The sequence below is a fragment of the Suricata suricatta genome, chromosome 10 (genome assembly GCF_006229205.1).
Source record: "Suricata suricatta isolate VVHF042 chromosome 10, meerkat_22Aug2017_6uvM2_HiC, whole genome shotgun sequence".
NCBI classification, from domain to species: Eukaryota; Metazoa; Chordata; class Mammalia; order Carnivora; family Herpestidae; genus Suricata; species Suricata suricatta.
In genome coordinates, this window is record NC_043709.1 from 20292126 (window position 1) to 20298023 (window position 5898).

At 39.7% G+C, this 5898-nt stretch overlaps 1 protein-coding gene across 2 annotated transcripts in view; it reads right to left on the reverse strand.

Annotated features, from left to right (window-relative positions):
* Nucleotides 1–5630, reverse strand: part of SCYL2 (SCY1 like pseudokinase 2) — a 61744-nt gene extending 56114 nt beyond the window's left edge. For both annotated transcript variants that reach the window (XM_029953828.1, XM_029953827.1), the window contains exon 1: nucleotides 5435–5630. The gene's annotated coding sequence lies outside the window, so the exon portion shown is untranslated. The remainder of the gene's footprint in view (nucleotides 1–5434) is intronic.
* Nucleotides 5631–5898: the final 268 nt, after the last annotated feature.

Sequence of the window (5898 nt, forward strand, 5' to 3'; positions counted from 1 at the left end):
GTCTATGTGGAGAGTGAAGCCATTCACCAAGGCAGGACTTATAAGAGATAACTCTGTTTTTGAGAGGAAGAGTTCAATTTTGGACATTTTGAAGTTGAGCTGCCTGAATGATATCACATGGAAATATATCTAGTAGGTTTTTAAATATACAGGCCAAAAACTTAGAAAAAACGTCTTCACTGAAGACAAAACTTTGGGCATCATAAGCTTATAAGCAGCTTGAAAAAGGTTAGCCAAGGAGAGCTTTTAAAAGAAGACCTGAACCCAGAGCAATTGGGTAGCTCAGTAGGTTAAGTGTCAGACTCCCGATTTTGGCTCATGCTCTCAAGGTTCATGGGTTCAAGCCCCATATCTGGTTCAGCACTGACAGGGCGTTGCCTGCTTAGGATTCTCTCTCTGCCCCTCTGCACATTCTCTCTCTCTCTCTCTCAAAATAAATTAAAAAAAAAAAAAAAGACTTGAACTTAAATAAGATTTTTAATTATTAGCAATATCCCTTTAACATATAATAAATCTAGAGTCCAAGTATCTTTGCTTAAAATGTTGGTTTTTCAAATTTTCACTTGATTGTTGAATAAAGAAAAAAGCTCATATTTTCCCAAAGTTATAAATGACAGAAATATCCATTCATAAATGCCATTTCCTCTTGTATACCATTTAGTAGAATACATGTGAAATTCAATCATCTTTCCCTCCTGAATCTCAGGCAAAATAAGACCTGGGACAACTTAATTATGATTCCAAGATTTTAACTCTCTATATCTGGCTCAGCCATCACTTGGTTTTTGGTAGAACCAGAAGGCAAATCTGCTGTAATACTATATTTTACAAGCAGCAGGCAGAAAGTGGGTTGACTGTTACAGCACCTGATGGCAGGTAGCCGAAAGGAACTGGCAATTCTTTCAGTTCTCCCTACTTACAAACTCTAGAGAGAGCAGAAATAGAGTAGGTAAAATTAGATTTATGCTAAAAAAAAAATTCCTACATTTTCAAGTAACACAACTGCCAAGAGTCCCTTACTTCCCCAAGAATAAAATATTAAAAGTAGAATTAGCTTGCATTTATGTTGGAAATACTGTAATGCAAATTAAAAAGTTACCATAATTACATATGAAAATGAAATGATGTGTAGTACTTGTTAGTCTCATGGCACCTAGCAGAAACTAGACTGTCAATAAGCACAAAATAATACACACTGACCACTAGTGAACAGTACAAATAAATACCAATGAACTCAAAATAGTTTGCTTTATTCCTTAAAGAGGCACAAAGGTCTGAAATTTCTTTCTATATAAATGCCTGAACATAAAAGAATACCACTTATACAGTGATTTATATAGTTAAGTATTCATAAAACAAAATTTTGTAATTCAAAATAAGAATTACATTAACACGACACAAATGCTTTTGGTAAAATGATTCATAAAATTCAAGAAAAAATGTTGTACCTGCACTCCCATATGCAATGAGTATCTGTTTACATCTAAAGTAAGATGACTCTGAGATATATTCTTGAAATACATTTTTTTTCTTGTGAGAACATTCAGAGATCACTATAAGCTTTAAAAAGATGCACTTTTCAAAAAAAATGATTAACACTATTCTTTGGCCTTTCCATCATGTTTAATCTTATTCAGAAAATAAAGATTACACCAACAGAGTACAATCATTCTCTTCACAACTACAGAAAGTATCTAATTATTATCCGTTGAGCTAGAACAGATTACTTACAGGAGACAAGTTGATTTAAGAAAATCATAAAACACTAAAGAAACTTAGAAATGAAATTGATGCACACATCTGTTCAACAAATTATTGGTTACCTACCATGTAGAAAGCACCATACTAGGTGCAATAAGAGAAACAAGAAGTAAAACATTCCATCACTATTTACAAACTTCAGACCACTGTACAATAAGGCTTAAAAAGCATGAGAAATTACAAGGCAATATATTCTTAAATATCAAATTAGCAATTTAAACAGTAAGGTCTGAGGAGAGATCACATGCAACTCTTTTGAAGGCACTTTAAGCCCACGTACTTATTGTAGTTTTTACTACAGCAAGTTAGGCAGATTCTTAAAATTACCATAATTTCAAAAAAGTAGCAACACTGGGGTAGCAGCATCTCACTATTCAGCCGGAGAACGGGGAAATGCAATAATTAGGGAGGAAATTAGACTAAATGATCACTAAGGTCACTTTCTTAGGTCTACAGTTCTTCCTTACTTTAAGAACATACAAAATCTGAAATCCAGTGGAGTAAAATGTGTGAAAACGGAAACTCATAAAGCATTGCACTGTTGTCTAAGGCAACGGTTTTCAAACTCTGATGAACAGCAAAATGCATCTAATAACACCCAAAGGACTGGATAATCTGTTAATGACATAGATGCCTATCTAGTGTCTCAAACCTTTGGGATCAGAATCTATACGTGTGCAGTCAGGGCAGCATTTGTATTTTGAGCAGCTCCTCAGGTGTTCTGATGCACAGTGTGAGAACTAAATGTTATATGATTAAGTACACAATCTTGGGTAGCAAGGAAACCTGGGTTCAAATGCCTGTTCTAATACTTACTAGCACTGTGACCACCAACTACCTCCCAAACACTATTTCTAAACTATAGAAAGGGGGAAATGCCCCCTATATATCATGTGGTTCTTCAAGGATTCAAGATGATGACACATAAAATGTTGAATACAATTCCTGGTATATTTAGTAAACACTGAATGAATTCATTCAACAAACATTTAGTAAGCACTTACACAGTACCAGATAAGAAACACCTCATTAATTTATTAAGTATTAATAAATATGGCAACTCTGTAATGGTGTCATGTGAAGATATAATTACGGGACTCTATCTTAACCAGGGAAGTCTTCCCTGAACTGAGCTGAACAGGCAGTAATTGGATGAAAAGGTAAAGAAGCGCATTTCAGGCAGAGGAAGCATCATAACCAAAATCCACGTACCTGAAGCAGGACAGAAAGAACAGGGTGTCTAGGGGAGAAAGAAATGCCAGAAAGCACCGTGGAGATGAGGTTCAAAAGAAAACTACGGGGCCCAAATAGGTTGTTAAGGATGTTAGTTTCTCTTAAAAAACTGGAAGCCACTGAAGGGTTTTTCTTTAATTTAAAAATTTTATTTATTTTTTTTTTACTTTATAAAGTTTCATATTTTTTAACATATGCAATTATTTTCCATCATTTACAATACAGTAGTTGCAATGACGCTCAAAACAGAAAAGCAAAGTAAAAAATCAAAACACCAACTTCTGTTTCATGTAATTAGACTTATACAGAAATTAGGTTAAGTAACACTAGTTAATCACCTAATTTCACAACTATCTGAAGTGGCAATCGTTATATAGCAGCTTATCTATGATACATTCAAGATACATGATACAATATATTACTTGTTCATAAGCTACAACACAGCCTGCTTAATACCTTTCCTTAAATTCCACCTCTATACTACAATATGCTTGAGGTATATGCAAAAAAGTAGCTACCTTTTATGTAGGAAATGGATGATTAAGTCTTTGGTGTTGTAAAAGCAACTTCATTTAAACATAACCACCCCCACCACCAAAAAAAAGAAGAGGAAAAAAAAAAAAGTAAAGAAAATAGTAAGGGAAAAGCCCAAGACACACTTCCTATGGGGGAAAAAAAAAAAAAAAACAGCATGTAATTTCTGTCCTTGATGGAATGTATTAAATAAGCAAACACCCCAACAAGGAAAACAAGTACTACAATGTAAAAATATTAAGAAAAGAAATCCCTCTCCACTGAAGGGTTTTAAACATGAAGACAATGTGATTAGATCTGCATTCTGAAAAACTCACTTAGTCTGGTGTGAAAAACTACAGAGCTGGCCACAGTAAATAAATACAAGTAGACGGACCATAATTAGGAAGCTGGTTATACTTCAGAGGAGAGATCACGATGGCCAGAATGAGAAAACTAGTAGTGACGATGAAGAGTGGGCATGTTCAAGAAGCGAAATTAACAGGACACCAAGAGAGTGATATGAGTCATGAGAGACAAGAAGATGTCACACTCTATTCCTGCAAAAAAGGGATGGATGATGAAGCTGGTCACTGAGTTAAACACAATAAGAGGATCTATTTTTCTTGGTGGGGGTAAACAATGAATTTCAAACATGTGAGTTGTGTAGTCATTCCTAATTATAACTGATTTGTTCAGAAGTATTCTATGGTATAGAAATACAACATGTCTGTTTCTATTGAGTGTTTATGGATCTTAGAGACAGAAGAATAGGCTTCACCATGTGTGTAGAGTGGATCTGAAAAGAATGAAGATCCTTACCTTCCATTAGGTTCCTTTCGTTTAAAAATGACAAACCATCTTTAACTTTTAAAATTAATATTTTTATATTAAAGAATAAGACAGGAAGCCAAACCAAAAAAAAAAAAAAAAAAAAGCCTGCAAAGTCAAGAAGGAAGCTTCAAGAACCTGACTTTCAAGCCATTACGAGAACACAACTGGCTTTTAAAGTACCAGGCAGGATTAGAGCCTGTTAACTAAGCTAATTTTCCCGAATGGAGAGAGATGCAAACGCTACTTTAAAAAAAGTATTATTCATAGAATCCAAATTGTTAAAAAAAAAAAAAAAGTCATCATACAAATAATTCCTGAATTTCACCTACAAAAAACTACAATTTTAAGTCACCATTGACACGGCACTTTTAAGTCGCTCGAGTGCAGTGTCTCATGAAGACTGCCATAGGTGCTGACCTGACAGTATTGGTATGTATTCAGTCGGATCCCAAGAAGTTTTTGCAAGCTTTACGGTCTAAACCCTCCTCCTCCCTTTCTCTCCCGCTTAGAAAAAGAAGAGTGTGGGAGCCACCGAGGGGAGCGTTAGTCTTCGCAAAACACCTGCCCCACCCACCTCACCCACAATAACCTTCCGTTCCACAACTAGAGCTACAGTCAGAAAAGGACGCCGGGCGGTAGGGCGCTGTTTGGTAACCCAGGTAATCAGGTGCAGACCTCAGAACTGACTGGAGCGGTCTCACGCAGTCGCGGAGTAGTGTCCAATTTCCCAAAAGGGAACCAAGATCTCCACCACGGAAACCCGAGCTCCAGGGCCTAAAAGGGGGGATCTCCTTCCCGCAGATGGCTCCGGCCCCGGTTTCCCGTCGCCTCAAGGCCTCTTAGGGGGGCTCGGGCCTCTCGGATCAGCTCCCCGGAGCTCGCCGCTCTCCCAGCTCGGCTACGCACGGGCGCTCACAGTCCCGGCTCGAAGCCGGCAGGCCCGTCACCAGGCAACAGTCACCAGCTCTAAAGGCCTTGGGAGGCCTACCCCGGGTGCGGGTCTTTGCCCGTTCCCTCCTTGCTGGCCTTGAGAGCCCAGTTGGGAGTGTGGCAGGTGAAGACGATCGCCCGGTGCCCGTGGGCAGTCACTCACCTCTTCCCCTCTTTCCCGGGAGGGGCGGTGCTGGGGCTCGTTTCCCCCGCCCCCCAAAAGCTTCCAGGCTGCTCCTGCTCAGCCTCAGAGCCTGGCCGCTTCCGCCGGATTACTCCATAGTCTTCCCCACCCGCGCGGCCTCAAACGCTGGAGTCGGAGGAGGGAAGGGGGAGGGGAGGGGAGGGACTGGGGAGGAAGAGTACGGGAGGGGGAAGAAGACCGAAAGACCGGCCGGCCAAGGCATGACGTCACTTCCGTCAGGTTCGGAAGGGGCGTGGCCTACGCTTCCTGGGCTCCACCCACGGAGTGCCAGGTCGGGGCGGTCTTACGAGCTTGGGAAGGAACCAGCGCTAACTGCGACTTTTTTAACTCCGCAATTCCGTAGACTTGGCAGCCAGAGTGGGCTTCTGGGGCCCAGGACCGAGCGAGCCGAGTTTCATGATCCCTAAAGGTGTCTTCTGCCG